Source organism: Equus asinus, chromosome X (assembly GCF_041296235.1).
Source record: "Equus asinus isolate D_3611 breed Donkey chromosome X, EquAss-T2T_v2, whole genome shotgun sequence".
Lineage (NCBI taxonomy): Eukaryota > Metazoa > Chordata > Mammalia > Perissodactyla > Equidae > Equus > Equus asinus.
In genome coordinates, this window is record NC_091820.1 from 104,792,495 (window position 1) to 104,802,982 (window position 10,488).

A 10,488-nucleotide genomic window follows, 5' to 3' on the forward strand; every position below is an offset into this window, starting at 1 on the left:
TGAACTCCTAGAGGGAAAAGGATAGGCATGAGTGTTTGTACCCTACTGTGCCTTCTACCTAGTGCACTCTCAGTGAATATTTGTCAAGTGATTGATAGTAGGGGCTCAGTTACAACTTGGACTATTGGATTGTTTAATTACTCATGAACACTCTCCTCCCCATTAGCCATCTCATTTTTCCTTTCTATGGCATAATTACCTTATAACAAGTGTTAAAATCCTCTCTTCTGCAACATCAACATCCTGGAAAAACCTTTACCTGTGCATCACCAGTCCATCAGCTTTGTCCTCTGTTTATCTCCAAACATGCCTTCCTGTTAGTCTTTCTTTTTGCTCAGTATTTATCATTAGACTAAAAGTTACTAATTTAGGAAGAGTTCTGGGGATAACCACTGTGTGAAAGTGATGGCTCAGTCTACAGGTGAAGTCTACTGGACAGACGTATACCAGTCTCTGGTGGCTTTGAGGTAAACTATGTTATGTTAGCTGCAGATTTTCAGGCCATGTTCAGCACTGGCCAGGGCCCCTGAGCCATTGTATCCAAGAGATGGCAATGGAAGTGACAACTGAGAAGCTCAGTTCCAAATCCAGATACTATAAGCCTCCAGATATTTTTGCATCAAAGAGAGAAAGCATTCCCATTTTTTAATGTACTTTTTTAGTTTTTCCTTGGATCCTTGCTGCTTTCTGGGCATTGCTACAGATTAGAGACCATAACGCCAAGGGACAGCATGGAATTCCTTTATAGTTCAGGAAGATAAAAGTTTGTATGTTTAGGCAGAGATTCATTTATTTAGGATGATTATTTATAACATCTGCTCGGTGGGTCCAATCATTCAAAGCAATATCTATCAAACTTTTTGACAATAACCCACAGCAAGAAAAACATTTTACATTGGACCCAATATACACACGAACATGTGCATATGCACACAGACACACACTTGCGCACTCACACATATAAATCATTGAACAAAAGTTTCATGAAACAATGTTTACTCTTACTACATGTGACTCACATTTTTCTCTTTTAATCTATTTAATTTAAAAATAGTGGTGATGAACTACTAAACTGATTTCACAGTACATCAATGAATCATTGCTCTCATTTTGAAAAACACTGGTTTAAAGGAAATAAAAAGGAGGATGATAAGATGTTCTGCTTTGTGTTACTGGAAGACAAGTATATGTTGCACACAGCTGATATGCTGGGAAGAAGTAGTTCTTAAGTTACAGCTACAGATGAATGTCCATAGCAGGGATAACAACAATAATTAATTATGGTGTATTGATTTTGTTATCAGTTTTACTCAATTCTTTGTTTAAACCAAACTTGTCATCTTTTGTTTTCTGTGCCTGTTGCCACATTACAATGCTACCCAATTGTATGGTAGTTGGTTTCAACGTTTACAATTATGTAATAGTTCCACATTCTTCTGCAAGTTAGATAGAGCTGTGTCAATTTTTCAAAGATTATTTATAAATAAGATATTGGGCTTATTTCTACTAAAATGTGATCACCTCATTACTTTATGGAATAATAAATGTATTTCATGAATTTGTTACAGCTTTTTCTCCAGAGTGCACTGTAGACATTCATCTCCTTTTTCTCCGTCTCTTTCCTTCTCCCTCTCTCTCATGTTTGTACTTCCTGGAATTCCAGGATTCTGGAATGTTCAGATAAAATTGGTGAGATATATAACAATATTGAAGCATTAGGTTTATATAATGTACAGAATATTCAGGTGAGTATCATGGGGCCAAAGTGACTAGGAAGCATTTTAGAAAGTGAGCATAGTCACCAGTTACTTGGTTGACTGATTGGCCCAAAGGTCTGTCCCTTAACACAGATGTTAGTTCTTTCAAAGTTGCACTGTAGTGAGAACGCAGAAAGGACAAAATGGATTTGAGCTGTAGTTTGAGAGATTTTGTTACGATATAAAGATCTTTCTGAATATCAGTACATAGTTACTTATATTTTCATTCATAAGTTCTAGAAGGAAAAATATAAAATGGGGGAGGGATGTTGGCAACCAAGTAGATGGGAAGCAGAGTGGGAGCAGGCTTTTTCACTGAATACTCTTTTATATATTTTGATTTTTGAACAATGGACAAATTATCTCTTCAAAAATGTAAATAAAAAAGAGAACACACAAAACAAAATAACAACAAGGAAAACAAAAACAACAACCAAAAGAGCTTTCTGACAACGAGGAGGCAGTATAATATATGCCAAGGGGAATATGTAAGATTCGGATGAAGAGAGACCTACGTATCAATCCTGCCTCCACCATTTACTAGCTGTGCCGTATCAGGAATACCACTTAACTTGCCCAATCCTGTTTCCTCATCTGTTAAATGAGAATAATAATAGCTATCATATAGAGACTATATTGAAGATTATCTAAGATAATGTATTTGTAGCATTCAACACATAGAAGATTGTGGTAGGCAGGATAATGGCTGTCTAAATATGTCAACACACCCCCAGAACCTGTGACTTTGTTAATGTTAAATGGCAGAAGGGATTTTTTTTTCAGATGGAATTAAAGTTGCTAATTAGATGACCTTAAAATAGGGAGATTATCCTGGATTATGGGGTGGGTCCGATGTGATCACACATGCTCTTAAAAGCAGCAGAAGAAGGCAGAATAGTCAGAGAGAGATGCAAATGAAGAAGCAGCAGGAGAGATTCAAAGTGTGAGAATCTGCCCTGGTTGGCTTTGAACTTGGAGGAATGGAGCCGTGGAACAAGGAATGCGAGTGGCCTCTAGAAGCTAGGAATGGTCTTCAACTGACAGCCAGCAAAGAAATTGAGACTTCAGTCGTATAATCGCAAGGAAGTGAATTATGCCAACAACCTGAAAAAGTAAGGAAATGGATTGTCCCCTAGAGCTTCCAGAAGTGAATGCAGTCCTGCTGACACCTTGATTTTAGCTCAGTGGTCCCTGTGTCAGACTTCTGATCTATAAAACGATAATAATAATAAATTTGTGTTGTTTTAAACTGCTAAATTTGTGGTTGTTACAGCTGCAATAGAAGACTAATACAAGTATGCTCAATAATTGATAGTAATTGCTATTGTTAATTTAGGGTGACCACAGAAATCTTAGAAATTAGTGATCTATATTGTCTACTACAAGATTATCGATGCCACACTCATCTGATTCTCTTGAAAATCAATGGATGTCTGGCAACCTCAGTTTCAATAGAAGCTGGAGGCCTCAAACATGCCAAAGGACTAGGACCCAGAGGTTGTGGTGCCTGTCTCTGCATCTTTGCAATCAGGCTGCCCAGATTTCATATGCCAGTCAATAAGTCTTTAGAGAATCAAGTGCTTAATGATTTTATCGGTATTTATAAAATTTATTGGAATTTATAGAATTATTTTACTTTATAGGTACTATACCATATTTTATAGATGAGAAAATTGGGTCAATAGGGAACACTAAGGGCTGGGAGGAGTTGGGAGTTGCTCATTTTTTTTCACCTGTAAAATAGTGATAGGTATAGTGCTAAGTTGACAAACTATAAAATGAACAAGTTATTTAATTGCTTTGAGGTTCAATTTCATCTTTAAAATAAAGATGACAATGTACCTATTCCATGGAGTTTTGTGAGGTTTAAATGAGATACTGCATGTAAAATGTTTGGCACATAACTGAGCACTCTCTAGGTGTTAACTGCTGTTGTTGAGCTGACCTTTGTAAGATTTCTTCAAGTATTTCTTCACTAACAGCAAGTCATTACCTTCTGGGGGAAAAATCATTGTAGCTTACCTGGAGATTTATATATAATATTTTTGTCCCTTTTGTGGGCTAAGATTTAAAAATACTGAATTTCTCTGCTATGTTTTTACCTACATAATTTCTTTTACCCAAATCATCTCATATCCATCCTATGAAGTAGGATTTATTATTCATTCATTTTACAGATTGTTTTTAGGCCAGAAATAATCCACTAATGTTTACTTCCAGCCCTAGAATGCTATTTCAGACCTGATTTTTTTCACATTTGCTCCAATGAAGGACACGTGTGTGTATGTTTGTTTGTGTATGTCTGTATGTGCACGTGTTTGCCTGCTGTATATACATGAAAACATGCAGAAAGAGCCTCATCACTAACTTTCTAACTTGGTAATTTTGAGACATGCCATATAGACTAGGGTCACTTCAAACTTCAGTCTTATTCTATGAAGTGATTTCACCAAGGACACCTGTAATTCTTTCTGAATAATATTGTTTTTGGGTCTCTATTCTGTTAAAATATATTTTACTTTTGTGTGGCTTTCTTAGTATTCTATCTGTGGAAAGCCCAATGTGATTCACACCAATTAGAAATAGATCCTAGGTGCCCAAAGACATCACATCCAGTGGCTAGTTTCCTAGCAAACTAAAATCATTGGCCAAATCATATTAATTATAATAATATTTTCCATGTATTTCTTGTTCACAATATGCCAGGGTTATAGTGGCTCATTTAATCTTCATAAAAACTCATTATCAGTGGTTATTATTATTAATCCCTTTACACTGGTGAGGAATCTGAGATTCAGGACAAAGTACTTCGTACAAGTTTACACAGCTAGTTATTTGTGGGCAGGACCAGTATTTGAATTCAGGTCTGTGTGAGTTCCCAAACCTAGGTTCTCCTGGTAAACAGAACAAGCCTATGGTCTGACCCCATTTGAATCAACTCTCTTGCCCACACTTAAGGCTTTTACACTGGATAACAAGAGAAGTTGGCCTGGCGAAAGTTTACATTGTTATTTTTTTAAGTGATAAGTTGCATGAATTGTCCCTACATGGCCAGTAGGTAATTGTTTATTTTCAAATGACTTTCAGATGTTTTTTGGGATTAGCTCTAGCCTAGCACTTCTCAAACTTTGGTATGCAAACAAATCACTGGGGATCTTCTTAAAAATCAGATTCCAATTCAGTAGGTCTGAGGAAGGGTCTAAGACTCTGCATTTATAAATAGCTCCCAGGGGATGGTGGTGCTGGTGGTGCTGCTGGTGCGAGGACCACACTTGGAGCAGCAAGGCCCTAGCGCACTCCATCCTTGCCTCTGTTTCCTAAACTTGTGATATCCTCAACATAATGTGGAAGTTCTTCATATCATCCTTCTGGGCTGTAATAGACATGTTTGCATCGGCCTATTTTCTCAGATATTAAAAGAAACTAGGGTGGGATTAAAGGAAACCAGGCATCAAGGCTAAAGAATGGAGGCAGGAAACAGCACCCCCGGCAAACCTTCCTTCTTCTCCTACTCTACCATAAAAACCATCTGCCTTGTCTTTTCTAGTTCCTTTGTTTTAATTTTTCAGGAAGTATGTGAATGTGTGTGCGTGTGTGTATGCATGCACATTTATGGGTGCTGATTCTGAGATTCAGAGCTAGAATCACTGGATTTCACTAGCTTCCTTTCCTCAAAACTAATAGGGAGCAGCAGAGACTGGGTTTTCTAGATGCCTTGCTGTTGGTGGTCTAAGCCACATTAGCCAGGTAAGTGTGAGAAGCTAAATCTTTGTCATGTTTAATTCTGCCCTCCGCCTGAAACCTGAATATGCTAGTTGTAGGCATATACCATGTTTTCTTATCTAGCAAGATAGGAGTGTGTGTGTGTGTGTGTGTGTGTGTGTGTGTGTGTGTGTGTGTGTGTTGGGGGCAGGTGGTGGGTGAAAAGGCAAGTCACAAAGATATGCAATAAACATGGAAATATAAATATGGGATGAAAGTAGACGGTTGTAATCTTGATAAACTTGGCTTTAGTTTCCTCTCAATTTCTTGGAAAGATCTCCAGAGCGCTTTAGGAAATGTATTCAGTACTAGCAGGCAGTCCTGGGTTCTGGTTAATTCTGTCATTAGCTAGTTGTGAGATTTCAGCAAGTCATTTCTACTCTCTGGAACTCAGTTTCTCTATGGGTGAAATGAGGGGATTGGACCTTGCCGACATCCCTCCTTGTTTCTCACTATCAGTGCTTCCTTTGCCTTTGCTAAGGCAAAACCTGGGCCAATTGCATCAGCCACCAGCATCTGAGCTCCAGCTCCACAATGGGTGATGGAGAACCAAACCCAAGGAACTTTGCAAGTTCCCTTGACCCAGTAAGTTGCAGTTTTTGCTTAGTCCTACCAGCTTTTTTTTTTTAAATCATTTGTTCTTGCTCAGTTGAGCCTGATGTATGCGCTTGTTTATGAGACCACAGCTGAGTCACTCAGGACTCATTCTTTGCTATTGGGATAGACCAGTTAGTCTCACTGGACAAAGGACTTAAGAAACCCATCAATAGAATAAAAGCTGCATGACTTGTAGAAAGGTTGACACTACAGAAACCTTAGCTACTAAGCTCTGGACTCAGAGGCTAGCCACAGCTTAGCTCTGATCTGGGGTTGATTAGCTGCAACTTCTGCCTAGAATAAAGCATCACTTCTGCTTCAGGCTGCAAACTTTGTCATACCCTTCCTTGAAAACCTGGAAAATGACCAGGCCAGATGAGGTTGGTGGCACCTTGGGGCACAGGGTGGTTTGGGGAGAAAGGTTCTGGCCCTTATATCCCCACCAGCTAACAAGAGGCTTCTGAATGGCTTGGTGTACTTAGCTGAAAGCAAGAATCTTTGGCAGAAGTAAAGCAGGCAGAAATGTTTTGGTCCCTCTCCTTGAGTGATGGAGCCATGGCAAAAGACAAACTAGAATATCTGGGAAGCAGGCTGGAGGGAAGTAGCATGATATGCTTAAAATATCCATTTGATAATTAAGCACCCGAATGGCTCACAGGTTGGAATTTAATATGCTAAGGAGTGAAATGAGATGGCAAAAGTGAAAACGTACTTCAATGCTCCCAATTCTCTGGTTCTAAGGAATTCTATCACTGTTTACTCAGTGTTTACAAGGCAAATCGTGGGCAATTTTAGGGTGCTTTACATCTGAATCAATTTTCTGGACTAATTCTATCCTCAGCCAAAGCCAGAGAAAGCAAACTTCTGGATGGTTTTCTTTGTATGTGTTTCAAAACATCTTTGAGTTCTCTGCTGTCCCTCTCCTCTTCCTCCCCACAGCGTCTCTAATTTTCCGGCCCAGCTTTCTCTAAGCGCTGTGGTTCTGTATGTCATTCTGGTTTCAGTTGTTAATTCTAGAAAGAAAGGACTCATAAGACTATGGCTCTTATAGCTGGTAGAGATGGCAGATATCATCTGGTCCAGGTCTCTATGTTGGAGCACACACTAAAGCCAGGTGAACCTGTGTCAACACAGCTGGGGACTGCATTGGTTCTGGATCTCTGCACTGCTCACCTCCTTGTCCCCTGAGGAACCATGGATCAGGACCCACTCTGACAGCCAGATACTCACATCACCAAGAACAGTGCAAAGACCTACACCTTACGCTTCATCCGTGTTGACACTTACAGTTCTTCTCCAAGTATGAAGCTGCCAGTTCTTTCCTACCTGTCTGCAACCTGCTCTTTGCTAGTTATGGGAAAGCGTAATTTTAACCTATCTAAGAAGATATTTGCTTACAGTTGCCTAAAAAAGTAACAGAATGGGCACCTTTTTAGATTCTACTTGAGTAATCCTTGTTCTGTTCTGTTTCTCGGCAGTGAGCATTAGAACAAATTGCCTGATGCAACATAACAGTTCCACTTAATGCAGAATCTGTTTCTTTAATTTGCTGAGTTGGAAGGAGGTAATTCATTGTATTCTGGTAACAGGGTAATAAATAGAGAGTTTAACAGAAGAGCATTGGTGTTTTGGAAGCACAAATTCAAATGCTCCCCTCTCTGCTACAGCGACACAGAGCCCAGATTGTACGAGGTTGATCTGGGTTCTTGAAAAAATACACACACACACATACACACACACACACACACACAAATACTGTATATGTATATATGGTGAAACTTCATGAAAGCAGCATGTCCCATGGACCAAAAAGTAGATTTCGGGTGGTAATCAGTTTTTCCTTCAATCTTGCAAACAGAGTGACAGAGGCTCTTCTTGACTCTGTGAGTTTCCTTTATCTCAGGCTAAATATTTGCTTTGAAACCAACTTGGTCCTATCTGATTGTATTTCCACGCCTTTTGATTTGGAATAAGCAGGTTTTGAAGGCTGGGTGAAAGGTACCATTTGACATCATTTATATCTCAGCTTTTTAAGAGTCTATGAAAAAGGAGACATGATATAGATCATCTGTAGAAAACTAAAAAATGCGTGAGACCGACAATTGACAATTTTGAATGCTGATCTATAAACTTGCCGTATTTGCTAAATGCCATGAAGATAAATATATGGCAATAGACAAGTGGGTCTGGGTGCCATGTCAATGTAGTGATTATTTCTCATTTGAAGCCAGGGCCCACACACACTCTCTAAGGGGATCATTATTGATTAGTCTGTGTCTCTCCTACTCATATAATAAACTCAGGTAAAGTTCAGAGATCCTGTCTTCCAGGCTGGTTTCCCTGCTCCAGGCTTTTCGTGAGGGAGTGATAACCTTGTTAGCCATTCGGTCATCACTAAGTACCTGACTATGGGCCAGAAAAGCCTAAGTTGGCAATGGGGAAAAAGCCCTTCTCCCAGTCTCATTCTTAGAGACCATGGAAAAAGATCAGGATCTGTGAATACAGCTCAGTACCTGTGTGTGTGGGGTATGATCATGAGTGTTTGTCTATGTCAGTGTGTGTGTTTGGGGGGAAGGGAGTGTCCGCTTTGGAGCAGAGATCTGACTGATGTCCCCCTATTTGCATCCTGGTTCCTTTAAGGAAACCAGGAAAATGAATATGGCCATTCCTTAAGTTTGAAGGATACAAAGCAGAAAGAAGGTGGATGGGGGCTCTGGTCCCGGAGCCTTCACCCTCACCGGCTCACCCCTGGTTTTTTGCATCTTAAAGTGGCTTTTGGCAAAATGACCAGTGTCCTGATTCCCAAGTCCATCTCCCAGACCTATTTCAAGGATGCCTGACAGCAGGTTCCCCAGGGATGGAGCAGATCACTGTTCAGGAAGAGGGCAAATCTCTGGTTTTGGAGAACATCCCGAATGAAAAGGACGTTTTTGGTCATTGCTAAGAGCCACTTTGTCTTAACACCCACAGAGCTTCACCTCATCGCATCTTTCTCCCTGTGTCCAAAAACAATCTGTTGCTGGCTTCCCTCTGCTCCCCACCACCCCAGCCCACAGCCAGCCAGCCAGCGCCTCCCAGCCTTCAGCATCCCAGCACCTTGACTCAACCGGCATCTCGCCGCCCCTTGGCAGCGCTCCTCGAAGTAGAGGGCGCGGGGCCACCTGTCCACTTACCCCAGGCCAAGTGATTTCTTCGATCTGCGTCGTCTGGTGTCCACCAGCTAGGGCGCGTGGTGCAGCAGCCTTACCGGACTCGTCTCCCGCGGCGCGCGAAAAGCAGCCGCCTGGGACAGCCCCGGGCCTGGAGGCTGCCGGCCGGTGGCCGAATGAGCACAAGGAAAGGGGCGGGGTGTGGCGAAGAGCGCAAGTGCTGGCTCCTACCTTGGTTTCTCCCTTGGCTCCTCAGTTATTCCCAAACTTCCCTGTGGCTGGCCGGCCCTCCTCACCTTTCGCCTTTGTCAGCTCCCCGAAACTCTTTGCTCTACCTGCGCCCCTGCCTTATTCTCGCTCGCTTCTCCCGGCTCTCTAATCCAACCGCGGCGCCTTCAAACGCACGCACTGCCTCCACACAGCCAGCCACACAATAAGAGCAAGGGAAGAAACTGACAGGGGAAACTGACAGAGGTAGCTGACACACCGGAGTGTGAGGGAGAGAGAGAGAAGAAACAGGGAGAGAGAGCGAGAGAGAGCGAGAGAGACCGCATTCACACTCTTACACGCACAAACGCACACTCAAGCTCCAGCTGCTAGGTAGCGGCTGACAGGAGCCCCAGCCACCCCTCCAAATCTTTCTAGACTAGAGGTTTCTGTCCCCTTCTGCTGCTGCTTCTGGAAAATGCTATACAACGAAGGGAAGAGAGAAGCAAAGAGGGGTGGGGAGGGGAAAATCGAGGAGGTGCGCTCCCTTTCTCCTCCCCACCCCTAGCTCCAAAAATGTCCAACCCTGAGCTCTTCCTTTCTCTTCTATCTGCTCCCGGCTTCCCTCTGCTCCTGTTCTCTCTTTCTCCCTCCCTTTGGGTGGCTGCTAGCTGCGGAGAACCCGTCGCGGTTGTGATGTGTGTGTGTGTGTGTGTGTGTGTGTCTGTGTCTGTGTCTGTGTGTGAGGGAGTGGGGGGAGACCGCCGCGGTTGGCGAAAGCACCTCTCACCTCCCCCAGCCCAGGGCCGTTGCCTCACACACTCCCCGCACTCGGCAGGGGCGGGCGGGGCGGGGCGGGGGAGGCGGGGAGGGGGGAGGGAAAGAGGGAGGACGGGGCAGCCTGCAGGGGCAGCAGCTCCTGCCTTCTCTGCAGCTCGGTGGCCAGGGGTGGAAGGAAGCCGAAGCCGCAACCCCAAGTCAGCCCCCGCTGCCCCGTCCCACCGTCTCATCTCTCC

At 42.6% G+C, this 10,488-nt stretch overlaps 1 protein-coding gene across 1 annotated transcript in view; it reads right to left on the bottom strand.

Annotated features, from left to right (window-relative positions):
• The window catches only part of TRPC5 (transient receptor potential cation channel subfamily C member 5), a 271,349-nt gene extending 261,156 nt beyond the window's left edge, over positions 1-10,193 (bottom strand). Inside the window, exon 1 of the mRNA XM_070503016.1 lies at positions 9,290-10,193. The gene's annotated coding sequence lies outside the window, so the exon portion shown is untranslated. The remainder of the gene's footprint in view (positions 1-9,289) is intronic.
• Positions 10,194-10,488: the final 295 nt, after the last annotated feature.